General features: G+C 42.7%; 1 protein-coding gene across 1 annotated transcript in view; it reads left to right on the top strand.

Moving 5' to 3' along the window:
* The first annotated feature begins 17,289 nt into the window (after positions 1–17,289).
* LOC129824463 (ATP-sensitive inward rectifier potassium channel 10-like) overlaps positions 17,290–19,655 on the top strand; it is a 12,913-nt gene continuing 10,547 nt past the window's right edge. The window contains exon 1 of the mRNA XM_055884154.1: positions 17,290–17,602. The gene's annotated coding sequence lies outside the window, so the exon portion shown is untranslated. The remainder of the gene's footprint in view (positions 17,603–19,655) is intronic.

Below are 19,655 nucleotides of genomic sequence, written 5' to 3'. Positions count from 1 at the left end.
TAAACTACACAATTATCATGGATACAAGGACAGCAAAGACAACTAGCTAACACTACGCTAATCAAGTCGTTCCGTTGTAATGTAAGTTTCTACAGTGCTGCTATTCGGTAGAAGTTGGCTAGCTAGCAGTGTTGGCTAGGTAGGAGGACGGCAGCGCGGCAGGCGAAAAATAGCTGGCTAGCTAACCGATAATTACTCAAAGCTACACAATTATCTTAGATAAAAAGATAGCAAAGAAAACTATGTAGCTAGCTAACACTACACAAGTCAAGTCGTTCCGTTGTAATGTAATCGTTTCTACAGTGCTGCTAATCGGTGGCTAGCTGGCTAGCTAGCAGGGTTGACTACGTTACGTTACGTTAGGGCGAGAATACCTGGCTAGCGAACCTCAGCGAACCTTGATAACTACACAATTATCACCGATACAAAGACGGCTATGTAGCCAGCTAAGTAGCTAGCTAAGATCGAACAAATACAAATCAAAGATAGCAAAGACAACTGTGTAGTCAGCCAACACTACACTGATCAAGTCGTTCCGTTGTAATGCACTCGTTTCTACAATGCTGCTATTCGGTGGCAAGCTGGCTAGCTAGCAGTGTTGGCTACGTTGCGTTACGTTAGGGCGAAAATAGCTGGCTGGCGAACCTCAATAACTACACAATTATGTTTGATGCAAAGACGGCTATGTAGCTAGCTAAGATCAAACAAATCAAACCGTTGTACTGTAGTGAAAATGAAAATCAGACCGTTGTACTATAATGAAATGTAATGAAAAGTTTATACTACTATTCGGTAGACGGTGGACGTTTGCTAGCTGCTGGGCAGATAGCAGTGTGGACTACGATAGACGACGGAGTACGATAATTACGCAATTATCTTTTATACACAGACGGCTAAGTAGCTAGCTAAGAAGAAATTGCTAAGGTTAGACAAATAAAACCGTTGTACTATAATGAAATGTAATGAAATGTAATGAAAATGAAATGAAAAGTTATACTACCTGCAGAGCGAATGCAAATGCGACCGCTCGCTCCAAACCGGATGTCTAGATGAATGCTGTGGGGATGTGGGGATGTTTTTCAGCAGCAAGGACTGAGAGACTAGTCAGGATCGAGGCAAAGATGAACAGAGCAAAGTACAGAGAGATCCTTGATGAAAACCTGCTCCAGAGCGCTCAGGAACTCAGACTGGGGTGAAGATTCACCTTCCAACAGGACAATGACCCTAAGCACACAGCCAAGACAAAGCAGGAGTGGCTTCGGGACAAGTCTCTGAATGTCCTTGAGTGGCCCAGCCAGAGCTTGAACCCGATCGAACATCTCTGGAGAGAACTGAAAATAGCTGTGCACAACGCTCCTCATCCAACCTGACAGAGCTTGAGTGGATCTACAGAGAAGAATGGGAGAAACTCTCCAAATACAGGTGTGCCAAGCTTGTAGCGTCATACCCAAGAAGACTCGATGCTGTAATCCCTTTCAAAGGTGCTTCAACAAAGTACTAAGTAAAGAGTTTGAATACTTACAGTACGCAAATATTATATTTCATTAGCACATTTTTTAAATATAAATTAGCAACAATTTCTAAAAACCTGTTTTTGTTTTGTCATTAAGGGGTATTGTGTGTAGATTGATGAGGAAAAAAACGATTTAATCAATTTTAGATTAAGGCTGTACCATAACAAAATGTGGAAAAAGTCAAGGGTTCTGAATACTTTCCGAAGGCACTGTATGTAACTTTCAAATTATTCAACTAATGCACCCTGGAGTTCATCAGAGAATTTACATCTAGGATTTTCCGGCTCAGTTTTTAGGCCTAATGTTTCTTGAATTATTTCTGCTACCAAGAACTATCAACACGAATGTCACAAATGTCAGCAAGATGTGCAGAATTCAGTAATAAACTGAAGTATTCCTTCTTACTATACACTTTTCCACAGAGTTCACCAGCTTGTCACATTAAATTACTTGTACATGCTCGTATGACACAGAAACCCCAATTTTACATCGGCACAAAGAATCGTTTTTTCACTATAAGCCAATACGCATTTCATGTACAGTGATTTGCATTGTGGCCCATGTAATGGGCGGAGTAAGAGAACAGCAACTCTCTGTATTATTCAGTGCCCCATGAAATTACATCATGTATAGATTCTACTGAATTTACATAGGGTAGAGAGGAGGAGGCAAAGCAAGAGGATTTCCTCTGGCCGTGTGAGATAAGCCCTTTTTTTGTATGGAGGTCTATAAGAGAGTGTCAAACTACGTAAGGCTTATTTGATCAAATAGACGTGTTGTAATATTTAGGCTGTTACAAATGTACGGATATAAGTGGATGGATGTAACATTCCTGTTGTTCACACGCGTATCTGTCCTCTCATTGGCTAGAATGGTCCCCACCTGGCCTCACTTGCCTCCACTCATCGATGACGTATTTTCGTTGTTAGAGTGGTCACTCGGCTATCTTGTCAATATAATAGATCATATTTGCATAGGCTGACAGCTCGCGATCCTATTGGACAGTCGTGCTAGTGTTGTTCGGATGTGTTGAGGCTGTGACTGCTCCCTTCCCAGCAAAGATCATGTAGCCTATGGTCGCGTTCCCCTGCTCAGACATTGCATGCATTAACCGATGGTTGCGTGCCACGCCATCGACTTTTCTGTCGGGAACCAGATTGCTATTACTTATGATGTGCTTGGCTGATACTTAACATACCTATCCAGGCGTTGTAAGATCTGGCATCTGTCAGCAATGCCTGGGCAGAGGAACACACCCATAGTTTTAGAATACCTACTACTACACCTTATTTACAAAAGTATGTGGACACCCCTTCAAATTAGTCAATTTGGCTATTTCAGCCACACCTGTTGCTGACAGGTGTATAAAATCGAGAACACGGCCATGCAATCTCCATAGACAAACATTGCCAGTAGAATGGCCTTACTGAAGAGCTCAGTGACTTTCAACGTGGCACCGTCATAGGATGCTACCTTTCCAACAAGTCAGTTCATCAAATTTCTTCCCTGCTAGGGCTGCCTCAGTCAACTGTAAGTGCTGTTATTGTGAAGTGGTCTCAGAGCAACAGCGGCTCAGCCGCGAAGTGGTAGGCCACACAAGCTCATAGAACGGAACCGCTGAAGCGCCTAGCATAACACTTGATCAGAGCAAATGACATGTGGGAGCTACTGCTGTAACCACAGCTTGGAGTGAACGTCACTGTGGCATGTCTGGATGGGGTGGAAGGATCTTACAATATACAGTATGCAAACAAAAAACATTGTCAAAAATAGTAGAACCGACTACAAGTCTGACATTTCAAATGTTTGTTTTTCAAGTGTTGTGATAATTTAATCAATTACAGTGTCTAGTTTTCTACCAACCCACTGCAAATGTTGTGGTGAAGGAACAACTGTTTTGAATGATGAGAACACCACAGCTTCCTGTTTTATCTGTATAACTAGTGGCTTGTGAGCCTCAGGGTAAGACATCAGATCTTATCAAGGTGGCTGTTGGACAGTAAGGGAAAAGGGTTGGACCCAGGGTTTGTAGAACGTTGTTCTACAATACAGTCATTGCAAATAACATTGAATATATTGCACACACACACATATTTGAGGGCCAGTGTGTTAGAGTGTGTGCATTCAGGAGTTTTTCCGGGTGCATAGAACAAAGCGGCTTGTGTTCTGGTATGTATATAGCCTAACGTTATGTAACTGCTATTTGGTATTCAGATCAGTGACCTTTTAGCTGTGTGTTCTTTGGCCTTCTATTCAAATCTGTCACTGGTTCAAATGAGTTATGCACAGACTGGCCATATGGCAATTCTGGCACATGCCACATGGTCGGGTCCAAAGTCCAGTGGGCCTGTCTAATGTTTTTCTGTTGTTGCACAAAATTATCAACATTTGTCTAAAAGTTGGGATTTGTGGTCCGGTGTGAGGACCTCAATGATATAAATGGGCCAGCGTGTTAGAAATGCTCGGGCCAATTGCTGGTCCCAGCCCGTCCCTGGTTATGCATATCATTTTTCTAAACAGTGTTTGTCGCCTTTACTTGGCCTGAATTTACTTTGGTAAAACACCATTTCTGAGGTAGGAGGAGGCGCAATAGTCATCCTTGTTAATGTGACTGTAGCTGTACACGTTTACGCTGAGGATTGAGGAAGTTGGTCCAAGAACTGTACTAGAACTGTTTGTCCAACATGTTTAATGTATTGAATGTCTTAAAGCAATATGTCCTCTCATGTTGCAATGCCATGCTATATTCTAGCCAAAAAGAGGTGTGGAATTCTAGAGAATTGACTCTCCCATCCAAAAGGAAAGGTGACATTCTGGGAGTCTGTCCCAGTTCCAAGCTGTCTGACTTCAATCCAAGTGGGAAGGATGTCTGACCCTCTTACAGTAATAAGGCCAGCCCTCTAAATTTAATTTAACCCGTTGTGTGTGTGTGCAGGGTTGGGCAGACTACTTTAAAAAAGTAATCAGTTACAGATTACATGATAATAAATGTAATTAAAACTGGGTGGTTCGAGCCCTGAATGCTGACTGGCTGACAGCCTTGGTATGGCAGACTGTATACATGTTATATGTGTTATGTTTTGTCATACAGTTGAAGTCAAAAGTTTACATACACCTTAGCCAAATACATTTAAACTCAGTTTTTCACAATTCCTGACATTTAATCCTAGTAGAAATTCCCTGTTTTAGGTCAGTTAGGATCACCACTTTATTTTAAGAATGTGAAATGTCATAATAATAGTAGAGTGAATGATTTATTTCAGCTTTTATTTCTTTCATCACATTCCCAGTGGGTCAGAAGTTTACATACACTAAATTAGTATTTGGTAGCATTGTCTTTAAATTGTTTAACTTGGGTCAAACGTTTCGGGTAGCCTTCCAAAAGCTTACCACGATAAATTGGGTGAATTTTGGCCCATTCCTCCTGACAGAGCTGGATTAACTGAGTCAGGTTTGTAGGCCTCCTTGCTAGCACACACTTTTACAGTTCTGCCCACACATTTTCTATGGGATTGAGGTCAGGGCTTTGTGATGGCCACTCCAATACCTTGACTTTGTTGTCTTTAAGCCATTTTGCCACAACATTGGAAGTATGCTTGGGGTCATTGTCCATTTGGATGACCCATTTGCGACCAAGCTTTAACTTCCTGACTGATGTCTTGAGATGTAGGTTCAATAAATACACATAATTTTCCTCCTCATGATGCCATGTATTTTATGAAGTGCACCAGTCCCTCCTGCAGCAAAGCACCCCCACAACATGATGCTGCCACCCCCATGCTTCACGGTTGGGATGGTGTTCTTCGGCTTGCAAGCCTCCCCCTTTTTCCTCCAAACACAACGATGGTCATTATGGCCAAACAGTTCTATTTTTGTTTCATCAGACCAGAGGACATTTCTCCAAAAAGTACGATCTTTGTCCCCATGTGCAGTTGCAAATAGATGTCTGGCTTTTTTATGGTGGTTTTGGAGCATCGGCTTCGTCCTTGCTGAGCGGCCTTTCAGGTTATGTTGATAATATAGGACTTGTTTGACTGTGGATATAGATACTTTCGCACCTGTTTCCTCCAGCATCTTCACAAGGTCCTTTGCTGTTGTTCTGGGATTGATTTCCACTTTTTGCACCAAAGTACATTCAGCTCTAGAGACAGAATGTGTCTCCTTCCTGAGCGGTATGACGGCTGTGTGGTCCCATAGCGTTCATACTTGCGTATAATAGTTTGTAAAGATGAACGTGGTACCTTCAGGTGTTTGGAAATTGCTCCCAAGGTTGAACCAGACTTGTGGAGGTCTACATTTTTTTCTGAAGTCTTGGCTGATTTCTTTTGATTTTCCCATGATGTCAAGCAAAGAGGCACTGAATTTGAAGGTAGGCCTTGAAATACATCCACAGGTACACCTCCAATTGACTAAAATTAAGTCAATTAATTTTCAGTCGTCTGAAGGAACTGTTCAACAATGCGCCCGTGTTGGGGCATCTGGACCCCTCTTTAGCATTCATAGTGGAGGTGGATACGTCCGAGGCGGGGGTCGGGGCCGTGCTGTCCCAGCGCTCGGGCGTGCCACCCAAGCTCCGCACTTGTGCCTTTTTTTCGAGGAAACTAGGTCCGGCAGAGCGGAACTATGACGTGTGGGACCGGGAGTTGTTAGCTGTAGTCAAGGCTCTGAAGGTGTGGAGACATTGGCTTGAGGGGGCGAAACACCCTTTTCTCATCTGGACTGACCATCGTAATCTCGAGTATATCCGGGCAGCGAGGAGACTAAATCCGTGTCAAGCTAGATGGGCCATGTTCTTTACCCGCTTTCGGTTCACCATCTCGTACCGGCCAGGCTCCCAAAACACCAAAGCCGACGTGCTGTCCCGCCTCTATGATACTGAGGAGCGGTCCGTTGAGCCAACTCCCATCATTCCACCTTCATGTCTCGTGGCACCGGTAGTATGGGAGGTGGACGCGGAGATAGAGAGGGTCTCACAGTTGGAGCCGGCCCCCCCTAACTGTCCAACGGGGGCTCAAAATGTGCCGAGGCGGGTCCGGGATAAGCTAATCCGTTGGGCTCATACTCTCCCCTCCTCGGGTCATCCTGGCATCGAGAGGACAGTACGGAGTCTTAGAGGGAGATACTGGTGGCCCACGTTGGCTAAGGACGTGAGATTTTATGTCTTCTCCTGCTCGGTGTGCGCTCAGAGCAAGGCTCCTCGGCACTTGCCTAGAGGGAAGTTACAGCCCCTCCCCGTTCCACAACGGCCGTGGACACACTTATCGGTGGACTTCCTTACCGACCTTTCCCCGTCCCTGGGAAGTACTATGATCCTGGTCGTTGTGGATCGGTTTTCTAAGTCCTGACGTCTCATCCCGTTGCCCGGTCTCCCTACGGCCCTGCAGACTGCGGAGGCCTTGTTTACCCATGTCTTCCGGCACTATGGGGTGCCTGAGGACATCGTTTCTGATCGGGGCCCCCAATTCACGTCCAGAGGTTGGAGGGTGTTTATGGAGAGACTGGGGGTCTCGGTCAGCTTGACCTCGGGTTTTCACCCCGAGAGTAATGGGCAGGTGGAGTGCGTAAACCAGGATGTGGGCAGGTTTCTGCGGTCATATTGCCGGGACCGGCCTGGTGAGTGGGCGAAGTATGTTCCTTGGGCTGAGCTCGCTCAGAACTCCCTCCGCCACTCCTCAACGAACATGTCCCCTTTTGAGTGTGTGTTGGGTTACCAGCCGGTCCTGGCACCATGGCATCAGAGCCAGACCGAGGCTCCTGCGGTAGAGGAATGGGTACAGCGCTCCAAGGACACCTGGAGAGCCGTCCAGGAATCGCTAAGACCTCAGGGACTTTGGCTTTGTAGGACCAAACCTGTCAGGCAGGGTCAGCAGCTGTGCTGCTCTAGTAGGTCTCTGTCCACATTCCTCTTTCTGTTTTGGCTGCATACAGGAAACTTACAGAAAGCCCATAAAACAGATACATCCCTAACAAAACAATCTGGTGCGATAAAGTCTTCAATAGACCGATATAACAGATACAAGAGAAATCTGATTATTTCATGAGATGATGATTAATTGTGCAAATACTCTGAATGTAGACCAGGATTCCCCAACTATATTCAGCCGCGGGCCATTTTTTTCTGGTGGGGGGCTGGAATATAATTATAAATCATTTGTACACTGCAAATTGACTGCAAGAAGCCCAGAAAAAATACACAATAATTAATCGGGATAATCGGGATATCATTACATATGTGTCTTTATTTATGCGTAGGAATACTTGGGAACAGATTTTCTGATTTAAAATTAAGTTGAGGTAATTTCCTGGTGATTGTACAGTCTTTTTTGTCCAGCAATGAAAAAACAAACAACAAACAACCATACATTTGTAAATAACTTAATAAATCACTTAAAGATGCAATCTGTGATGTTAAGCACAACAAATTCATAACAGATTGTACGATTATTTATTTAAATGTTCTATGTTTTGCAGGACGTATCATACGAAATGGATGACAGCACACAAGTGGATGACGTCGTACACAAAAAACAGGGACCACTTTTTGCTCGTGAGCACCACTTTCAAAATATTGGCGGAAATTATACAAAAGATTGAGATGGAATAATAAATCACTAAAATGGTATCGTTTGGAGACTTTTGCTTGCATCCCAAATGGCACCATATTCTCTACATAGTGCACTACATAGTACATAGTGCACTACTGGCTTTGGTCTAAAGTAGTGCACTTGATAGGGAATTTCAGACTTAACTTTGTATCCGCACTTTCAGGTATGAAGACTGAGCTAAACTGCAGAAGCCTACTAGCTTGACTGGAATGCTCCAGGAGAGGTATCGCACTAGCTGGTTGTGTATCCTTACATCAACCTAAGTCCTTGCATATCAACCAACGGCTGAGAAGATGTGAGAAGAAGAATAGACATCTGGCTCATTCTACTGGCCAAACGGTAAACTGTGAGTTGCATCGTAGCTCATTAGTTACACTGTCACATACTAGTGCTTCTGGGTAGTGTTCATTTGGAAACTTAAAAATAAAGGAGAGCCGCACACTCTAGGAGCTCAGATGCAAAAATATTTAATTTACCAACGTTTCGACAGGCAAGCTGTCTTCATCAGGGTACAATCCAGTGTTCATTTGGAACCTAATGGAAGAAACGGACTGAAACAGGGAGAGGCTATCTGAATTTGTCCAAGAAGAAACACTGTTTCTGTTGCAAAACGTTTTGCTACGGTGTGCACTAATGAATGCAACTCTGGTGAGTTTCATTGTGCAGCCTCTCAGTGGCAGACCGAGTCCTGAATATCCAGAGTGAGAAAGGGATGTACAGTATGAACAGAATTATAATATCGTTTTTTATAAAAGGTGATGCTTTAAAGGTCCGTTGTGATGACTTTTTGTTGTGTATTCTACCATTGAATCATGCATTATAATGAAGATTGTTATGATCATACTATTCATTTTTGGGATTGAAATATGGGAAGGAAATGTAGAGCTAAATTGTGTTTATGCAGAGGAAAGAGCTTTATTGGCTTGTTAAACCAGCCTGATCTCACAAGCTCACATTCTTTTTCACTGCACGTATCATGTGAAGTGAAACGACCGCGAGCGCAATGGTCAGTCTGGTTTCACGAAGTTTGGACCCGAAGAAGAACTGAGCTACAAGCATAAAAAAAAGCCTGTTTCCCGAACAAAAACCGAAAGGATCAGAGGACAGGGTGCATCCCAAATGGCACCCTTTTCCCTATAAAGCGCACTACTTTTGAACCCTCTGGTCAAAAGTAGTGCACGATGTAGGGAATAGGATGCCATTTGGGATGAAGACAGATTGTGCAAAGGAAGTGAATGCTAATGCAGATGACAGAACAGGAAACTGTATCAAAAGGCTGTAAAGAATGCCAACAGATGAATAAAGCGGAGGTAACACTCTACACTTCGTTATATGTGTGCGTGTGTGTGTGTGTGTGTGTGTGTGTGTGTGTGTGTGTGTGTGTGCAAGGCTGTTTCTAGCTTTTTGGGGGCCCTAAGTGAGATTTGGTTACACCCCCCCCCCCCCCCCCCCACCTCACAGGCAAAACATTTTAGTGCCCCCACCATAATTCTCTAAAAAAAATCTATAGGGCAGAAATAACACTTTGCAGTTTTAAAATACATTTCCTGCAATTGTACACATTTTGCCATGTGGTTGAAAGAAATATGTAACATTTTAAAGCTGATTTTCTGCAGTTCTACACGTTTTGCCATGGGAGGAGAGAAAATGTTGCAGCTTTAAAGCAAATGTCCTGTAATTTACACATTTTCCCATGACTTATGCCATGTTCATATGACATGAGTGAGAGTGACTAACAAAATCCCTTAGGGCCCCCTAGAGGTCAGGGCCCCTAGGCGCGTGCCTTGAGTGCCCAGTCAGTAGTTCAGCTATGATTACTACAAGGTTAAGATAGCTGGCTAGATGAACTTACCTAGCAGTCTATAAAATGTTAGCTATTTGAGTGACTGTCAGTGACTGACATAACAAGTGGGAAACTGCTGATGCACTACCAAATTTAATTTCAAAATTGCACGTTGTGCATTTTACTTTCCTAACTAACAGTGAGTGGAGACACCGACTGACTTCCTGGTTGGGGCCCCCCTAACGGCCGCTTACGTCGCTTATGTCTAGAAACGGCACTGTGTGTGTGTGTGTGTGTGTGTGTGTGTGTGTGTGTGTGTGTGTGTGTGTGTGTGTGTGTGTGTGTGTGTGTGTGTGTGTGTGTGTGTGTGTGTGTGTGTGTGTGTGTGTGTGTGTGTGTGTAAAGCGGAGGTAACATTACCGGTAGCAATGAGCCAAGAGCACTGACCCCGCCAAGTACAATACCCCCTAATTTCTCCTCCTCTCTTTTTCTACTCTGTCCTTCCTCTTCCTCTGTCTATCCGTTAACCCCTCGCTGAACCTGTTCTTACAGTGAGGAAAGTGATTTGGTTTAATATAAAAAAATCTTCAGCATACCAAAAACTATAATGCTAAGTTTCTAGAGCAACTTCAAAACTGCCAAAGGTGAAGTGAGTGAGACAGAATATAAATGTTTTCAAGAGAGGCTTCTTAGTTGTGCAGTTCGAACTCTGACTGACCACCATCATCCAATACGGGGGAAGAAAATAATTAAAAATATTTTTGGGGGATGCATTTTGACATATAATGCAACATGTATTTAAAGTGCATCTGAAAATGAATTTGTACATGTACATGAAATGTAACACAAAAACGTTTTTAAATATTTCACATACAATCAGGAAATGCATCCAAAATATATATTTTACATGCAGTTCAATTAAATGTAACATAAATAAACACTTCATTACCCCTTAATATGTAAATGTTTTATTTAAAATAATTCTGCAACTGAATGATTGCATCTGGTGGGATGTTCCATCTAGTTTCATATCTGTAAAGAAAAAGGAAACGTCGAATCAAATTGGGGGAAAAAATATAGATTGCTTGAGCATTTATTGAAAACATGTTCAACTAAAGTTCAATCTTACCTTCAATGCTGACACTGAGCCTCACTGAGCCTCAGACATCAGGCAGTCACCCTCAGTTTGCACCATCGATATTGCTGCGGACAGGGGAATGAGTAATTAAGGGGAATATTTCTTCTACTTTTAGTATATTTCCTTGGACAAAATTCTTAGCAAGCCTTGTTCATTTCTTCTATCAATTATGTTGTGATCTTCCAATGTTGCACAGCACATTCTCTCTCCAGCCTATGGAAACACAATAGGACAGACACATTTGAAGAGAGCTATTGAAGTAATTCGAGACAAACATGACTGTCGAAGCTTACGAAGTCATGAAGCTATCTTATATCTTCATATCTTTAAAGAAAAAGGAAATGGTGAATCAAATTTGAAAGAAATGTACATTACCAAAAGTAATGCATCAAAAAATTCAAAAATCATGCTTCTATCGTTAAGATTTCAGGCACCATCAGTTTGCATCACCAATGTTTCTGTGGAAAGGTTAGGGGGATGTATTATGTGCAGATCAGCAATTTCGAATGTAAAGGTGCTGCATGGTTTTACATGTTCTGAAGATTTGCAGTTTAACATTATTCGGACGCATTTTGTCTATTCCCTTGGACAAAATTCTTACCTAGCGTTGACCCACACAATTCCAAGGCCTGTTCATCTCTTCTGTAATTTGCACGTCCTCGGGTCTGCACAGTTTATTCTCTCCATTCAGCATATGGAAACAAAACAAATTCTCAAATACATTAAAATCCCTTTTAGGCCTGTGTATTAAATGTAACAAAAACCAATGGAGAGGAACAACAGAAGCGCAACAAAGCTAAGGCGAAATTGCATGGTACCTACCTCTAAGATAGCTAGCGGTTAGCAGTTAGCATGTGACTGTTATACAAATGTCATAAAATGTAACCTTCTAAAATACATTTAATTAGCGTGGTTCATGTGGACAAGAACCACAAGACTCACAAGATTATATTATGCACACTATATTCAAACTCACTCACACACACTGCACTGGCACTCTCACATAAATCCCACAAACATTCACATACACTACATATGCACACACACACATATCAGACACAACACGAACACACACAAACGCACACACACGCACACGCTGCTGCTACTCAGTTCTTTATTTTACTCTTATTATCATCTATTCTGATGCCTGGTCACTTTACCCTGCCTTCATATACAGATACCTGATCTGGTACGGTTACTCCCTGTATATTCCGCTTACAATATATTTGTATCATTTTTTTTCAACTCTGCATCGTTGGGAGGGGCTCGAAAGCAAAAATTTCAGAGGAAAGTCTACACCCATTGTTTTTGGTTGCATGTGACAAATACAATTTGATGTTAGTACTTCTTATACAAGCACACATTTGTAAAAAATAAACAATTTAAGAGCCTAAAGGTGTATAACGGAAATAAAATTGTTATCCTTGACTTGCATAAAAAAAGTGAGCTATCTAGCTAGCTATCTACTTTTTTTTGGCTATACTTATGAATAGGAAAAAACCCACTCGGTCAAAACACTTAAATTATACAGTACCAGTCAAAAGTTTGGACACATCTACTCATTCAAGGGTTTTTCTTGATTTATACTATTTTCTGCATTGCAGAATAATAGTGAAGACATCTAAACTATGAAATAACACATTTGGAATCATATAGTAACCAAAAAAAGTGTTAAACAAATTAAAAATGTTAGATTCTTCAAAGTAGCCACCCGTTGCCTTGATGACAGCTTTGCACACTCTTGGCACAGTCTTGGCATGAAGATATGTTGGTTATAATGACAAGCTAACATTGTAAACACTACCCATGTGAATACCCGCTATGCCCATGAAATAGGAAGCGATGTGAATATATAAAGTGACACCCATTCAAAACAGCCTTCATTTTTGAACTTTCAAACTACATTTCAATCGAATACAGGCTTAACTGAATGGACAACAAAGACAGAATGCAATATGGAATTTATATTTAAATAGATTGGGGTAGGCCTCGTCTCTGAAGAAATGCTCCTTTGAGGTAGATGTGGATGACAGATAACCCCTTAGCATGGCAGCTAGAATCGAAAATGACTAACCAGAAAGTAGGGATACAGCAGAGCAAAGGTTGGATCTAAAGATTGAAGACAAGGTAATTAGATATCAAAGACGTGCATGCAAAGTATAGAACACACGTGCATTCTGCTGTCATGGAAAGAATTACATGTTTACTCATGCAAGGTGCGCTGAGCGTAGGATTAAAAACAACGTACTACGTGTTTAGTTCAAATAAGACAAGTACATCGACCCAACAACATATTCCACAATGCGAAAAGTATGATTAACATGAAACGCTAGCTGAGTGTTGAACCCAATAGTACATGCCGAAATACGGCCCAATCCTAGCGTGCTGTGTGCTAGCATTGTAACATTTGAAATGTATGATTGTCAAATAACCATCAAACGACTGCAAGCGTGTTTGAGATTGAGTACTCGCAAGATTGAGGTACTTTAGCTATGCGTCGTTAGATTTGAGGGATCACTGGGCTGCGAGGATGGCCGATTGATTTGGCCTGACGTGTGACGTCTAGGCAGAGAATGACCACCATTTAGCGGACCCCCATAGTGCTGCTATCATTGGATTGTTAAGAACAGCAGCATTTACGAGTGCATAGGCCGTGACACCGGAACTTTGCTCGTTGCTGGGCAGAGGCGAGGGAACTCCTGGAAACGGAAATGATTATGAATGACAGACTGCCAATGTTAGCGCCTAAGAAGGGTAATGATTACATTGGCTGATGAGCGTCCTTTATTAATTATGACAATTGCGGCTTAATTATCATGGTGAACAGTTATGCGTTTCCCTTGCCATACATGGCCCCCCAAACCCCACAGATGGGGGCACCATCCGTGAAGAACTTGAGGGAATCCGAGGACACAGGCATCTCATCAAAGAAAAAAAGGAGATGCCGTTCCAGCTAATAAGCTTAAATAGACCAAAACCGGAGGTCTGAACGGCAGCCCTCATCCAGGATTACTCGGAACCTGGACTGAGGAAGCTAGCATTAGGAGCCATGATATGAAGGCCCGCCCTTGAGGGATGATCCACATCACAAAGTTAAGTTGTCCATTAGAGACAATAAGTCACATTTCGTGATGCGCTGCCCATCAGTGAAGGACTACACTGATTCGCAGATCCGTAACAGTTTATCTAGGGGGGGGGGGGGGGGGTACACATATTGGTGCTGTCTGGATTTATGCCTAGGAACTCGAGAGAAGTCAGGGGTCTGACAGCTTTCTCCTCTGACAGCTATGAATTTGTTCAGAAGTACTGAGACAGCATGGCCTGAATTGTCGAGGGAAATTGTTAACCAGAAAATGGTTTAGAAGATGCAACACGAAAGGCAAATGGCAGTTATTTAACAAGATCCAACACAAGGCTTCAGACAGAGAATTTAAAATATGGGAGCTACTCCTGCACCCGAAGGAGAGCCTGACAACCAACTAATACTGCGATTCCCACATGACACTAAACATTGGCCATTATGAGCAGTGGTGGCATGATTTTGACAGCATCACGTGATGTCTGCTTTGGATAACTTGGAGCCCGTGCCCACCAAATGTATGAGCTTAATAGCATGATCCACGGCAGCATAATACAGACAAAAAGCTTTGCGGGGAATGCTCTCCATTAACGCTGGCTATCGAACCAGAGCAGGGCGCGGGTACATCAAAAATCGAACGTTTCCTCCTCGATTACTGACATTTTGAACGTAAATAAAGGAAGGGAAACAAAGGAGCCAATTAAGGAACTTTTATCGATCTTCTTATCCAACAATTGCTGCACTACCAGCAATTGGCTTATTGAGAGCGGACTGAAGATTCTGAACTTTGTGACTGCCCACCTTAAAGCCCTGGAAAAGACCCGTGACCAAGTAATCTACAAAGGGGGTGCCAGGATGGTACCACAGTTGGTGGCCAGGGCTTGGATGTTGACCGGAGTGGAAGTTTCTTTAGAATTTCTTTGAACCTTTCCCCTTCCAGGAGGCCTTCGGGGGGCATAACCGGCGTGGGCAGACAGACTTGTGAGGATCGAAGCATGAGATGCAGATGTAGAGGAAGATGCTATTATAGAAGGTGCAGACATTCTCATTAAAATGACTGCATATGGGGGTGTTATTATGAAACTTCACCTGGCGTCCCTGGAGGTCAGTGAAGGGGAGGGTTTTGCTTGCTCAGACTTGACAATGAAACTTGGCGCTGGATCATGGGGGACCTCTGCAGGCTTAACTCTGAAAGCAGCTTTTAGGCACATCTCGGGGGGCCTGCCCTGGCTGGCCACAATCTGGGCAGGTTAGGACCCTAGCAGTGGTTAAACATGGGCACTCCGGAGAAGAACATCTCAGAAATGGTTGTGGGAAACCCCACTGCTACTTTGGGCAGTGCAAGTGAGGCTGGAACTGATAATGGAAGCGGAGCTGCCTCCTTCGATCACTTCGAATCATGCTTCAATAGAGCCCATGGTGTCGAGGGCACCGAGTCATTGGTCACGGCCACAGCAAGAGGGGCCTTGTTGAAGGTAGCCTCAGCGGCAGAGTGGGGAGTAGAAGAAGAAGGACCAGCCTGGTCGAGGGCACTTCTGCCCTCACGTCCTGGAATCTTCCCCTTTGCTGATTAAGCCGATTTCTGGAGTCTTTTGTTGCCTCTGGGTGAACCACTGACACGATTCCGTTATCTGGGAGTTGCAGAGAAGAGCATATTTGTAGCCAGCTGGAGGAAATCATGGCTGGACATGCGTTCCACCACTGTGATACCCTTATCGGCCAGAATGCCCAGAAGTTGGGTGTTTCTCTCACTCCTTCTTGGGGAAATCCTGGTCATAGAGGAATCACCTGGATTGCCTTGGCGCGGGTGTAGATTGATCGTTGAAACAAAGGACGTATCGTCTCCCTCAGGGGAGATTTCTCCATCTGACATAACGTCTGACACGGAAAGCACTGACCATCTTTTGGAAGACTGTTGGTGTGAACAACACTAGTGAGCCCATATTATGCTGACCGAATAGATATTCAAGTGACACCCATTCAGACCAGCCTTACTGATTGAAGTTTCGTAAACCACAATGTATTTTTTTATCCCGTATTGTATCACAATGCTTGAAATTCTGCATTGCACTGAAAGTGTTATTTTTACCAGCTTTTTAACCTGGGGGGGTCAATAATATAGAGCTATATTTGAACTTTCATTGATAATTTGCTACTTTATCAGCTATTTGTTTATCTGATCAGTGGCCCTTTGTTTTCCACTTTTAGTGTGTGTTAACACTTCCCCTGGAATCTTATTCCTTCTCCGTCTTTCATTAGAGAAACGCTTGGTCACCATCTTATTCATAAGCCAGGGCCGAGTCCCAAATGGCACACTATTCCCTATATAGTCCGCTACCCTGGCCAGAAGTAATGCGCTATTGTATAGGGAATAGGGTGCCATTTGGGACACATCCACAAGAAAAGCAGTATTCTCCTCACGGATGTTTCTCTTTATGTGTTTCCCTCCAACAGGACACCGTGTACAGACGCTCTTGGCCACATGCAACGCGGGCAGCGAATACAGAGTCATTGAGGGCATGCTAAGGGGTATTTCACAAATGACACCCTATTCCCTATATAGTGGCCCATACAAAAAGAGTACACTTCATAGGAAATAGGGGGCCATTTGGGATCAAACAAAAAGAAAGGGGGATAAAACAGCAAGATGCCCAAAAGAACAGGTGGCCATCTGCAAAGCAATTGATATAGCATACATGGTTTAGTGCAATTGACAACTAGAAAACTTGCCCCCCTTCCAAAATGGATGGAAACAATTCAGTATAGAGTTCATTTCGTAGAGATATGTTATTTATATTTGGTAAAGATGACTAAGGGGTTAATAAGCACATTGGCACTGCAGATAATGCGTCCGCAAAGACAGTTAACGGCCAAACTGCAACACTTCAAACCACCACAGCAAGACGCGGACTAGCTCTGGTCCGGTGCGTTACGTGCGGCTAGACGATGAGTCATAAGCATCAGCAATACGCACGTAACACCCTGGACGAGAGCCATCATCGGACATGCTCGGTAGGATAGGCCTATTGACGAAGTACTGCCAATTACAGCAATTACATGGCCAGCCGAGAATGAGAGAGAGAGAGAGAGAGAGAGAGAGAGAGAGAGAGAGAGAGAGAGAGAGAGAGAGAGAGAGAGAGAGAGAGAGAGAGAGAGAGAGATCAACTGACCACTTATAAACCCCAACACAAATCTACGGCTTGGTTCAAGAGAAGAGCCCGGACTATCAATGATAGTTTTGTGTATTTTAAAGAAGGTATAGGCTATCTATTTCTAGTTGACAATCTCACTGTAGTTTCTTCCAATACACCATCCAAGTTGGATTGCAATGACTGGGTTGCATGAGCATGCGTATGATAACAATGACGACAAGTGCACTAGACAAATGTCAAGGAGTCTTACGGTTTAGTACGAGAAGAACCTTGCCTTCTTCTGCCGCACGTTTCAATTAGTTTTTAAACACGGCTTGCAAGACACATCAAGGTAAGTTCAACTTTTTGGGGGCAAATAAGTATCACTTCAGATAAAGATATAAATGTGTTTTGCTAATTGGCCTTTCAATTAGGCCTACTCTCCAAATAAAGATGGGGAAATTATAATAGGACGATCAATTACAGTATTACTAGCTAGGTTTCCATCCAATTGGCGACAGATTTCCTTGCAAATGTTCTAAACCGTGTTTCCATCAAATTGCCTTGTTGCAGATAAAAAAGATGTGTGTGATAACGTGGGGCACATCAAAACTTCCAAATAACTTTTGCGGTAAAAAAAAAGACAAAGTAAATGGGTTTCCATCTCATGTTAAACTCTACGGATCGTTTTGTCACAACAAAAATTGCAATATGTAGCGAATGTGCCCACTCTGGTCCTTGCACTGGCCAACAGCTCACAGATACAGTGCGGGTGCCTACCTACAAGATGAGATTATTATGGGAAAAAGAGCCAAGTCAATAGGCCGCCAAGCATCGATTGTCATGTCACCAGAATAAGACCCACATCCCTGAAAAAAAAAAAAATAATAATAATATATATATTAATAAAAAATATTAACAAAAGTAGTGTACCGGGCCTTTAATAGTCTTGTATATAGCTGTCTGTAGCAAAAAACATATTCTGCTGCAACACTATGCTATCAGATGAAAATGAAACAACAGGTATTTATTAGTTAATATTTCAAGATTGCTTAAGGACTTACATCAGAGTAGCCTACATTAATACCTCAATAAATACGAAGAGGAGATATTACATTTACATGATCAGTTTCTCTAGTTTTCATTGACTACCTTTTCATCTCATAACATGTCATTTGGCTGTTTTTAGTGAGGAGTCAGTGGGAGGGTTTTGCAGTTGATGAGTGACATCAAATCAAATCAAATGTATTTATATAGCCCTTTGTACATCAGCTGATATCTCAAAGTGCTGTACAGAAACCCAGCCTAAAACCCCAAACAGCAAGCAATGCAGGTGTAGAAGCACCTGACATATGACTGTTGATCAAAAGGCATGACCCTATAACATCCTAAAATGTGTTTATTTCAGATGTTTGTTTATGGTCAAATATACATCAACCTAATGCCTATCATTTAATTTTTTTTACCCACACAGTAATGTACTCTTATTTGGGGGTGATAAATGACAATTGGTGTATGCCAGAGAGTTAACCAAAGAGTAGGCTAATAAAGGAAACACATTTTCACCACAGCTTCGGAGATTCCTGCACCATGTTACATGTCTACTGCATGGGTTGGGGTCAATTCAAATTGACACCAATCAATTAAAGAAGTCAATGAATTAAAGATTTTGTAAAAATTGCATACATTTTTAATGATCCCTGAGTTAACCAAAACAATAGAGGAACAGAGGACAGCATATCGATTTAAAAAAATATATATTTTTACATTTGATTTGATTTATTGGACAATATCAAACACAATTCAACCACAAATGTGGATACAGTGCATTTACAATAATTGAGGACAACACAAAAAGCATGTTTTACTACTTATTTCCATTGTGGTCCTAGAGCAGAGAGTGGAACCTGAGGGGTTGTGCAGCTCTATGGTTTGGCCATCAGTTTGGTCTACTTAGCAATCGTTTTGATTATGCAGAGGTTGTTGATTCTGCTCTTCACAAGTCCTCAGTCTCAGCCCTAGCTATGGAAACACAATTTCCCTGGTATAACTTCAGGGTGAATTCACCAGTGAAACACCGGTGTGACAGTCGAAAAGCAGCTTAAGGGTGGTCTGGATGGAATAGCGTTAGTCAATAATAACAGTAGCTAGCGATGAGAGGAACAGCTGTATGGAACCATTCCGTACGGATCTGGAAGCACTGATCTGTGTAAACTAAGGTGGTAATTAACTTTATGTTATGACGGCTTCTTTCTATGCTGGGCAGCAACCCTAGTACACAAGGAACTACGATTGGTGTGTGTGTGTGAGAGAGATGGAGAGGGAGGGAGACGGTGTGAGCGATAAAGAACGAGAGCGGGGAAGGAGAAAGAAAGCGAGGGAGAGAGAGATAGGGGTAGAAAGGG

Source organism: Salvelinus fontinalis, chromosome 26 (assembly GCF_029448725.1).
Source record: "Salvelinus fontinalis isolate EN_2023a chromosome 26, ASM2944872v1, whole genome shotgun sequence".
Taxonomy (NCBI): domain Eukaryota; kingdom Metazoa; phylum Chordata; class Actinopteri; order Salmoniformes; family Salmonidae; genus Salvelinus; species Salvelinus fontinalis.
This window is presented reverse-complemented; position numbering and strand designations above follow the sequence as displayed.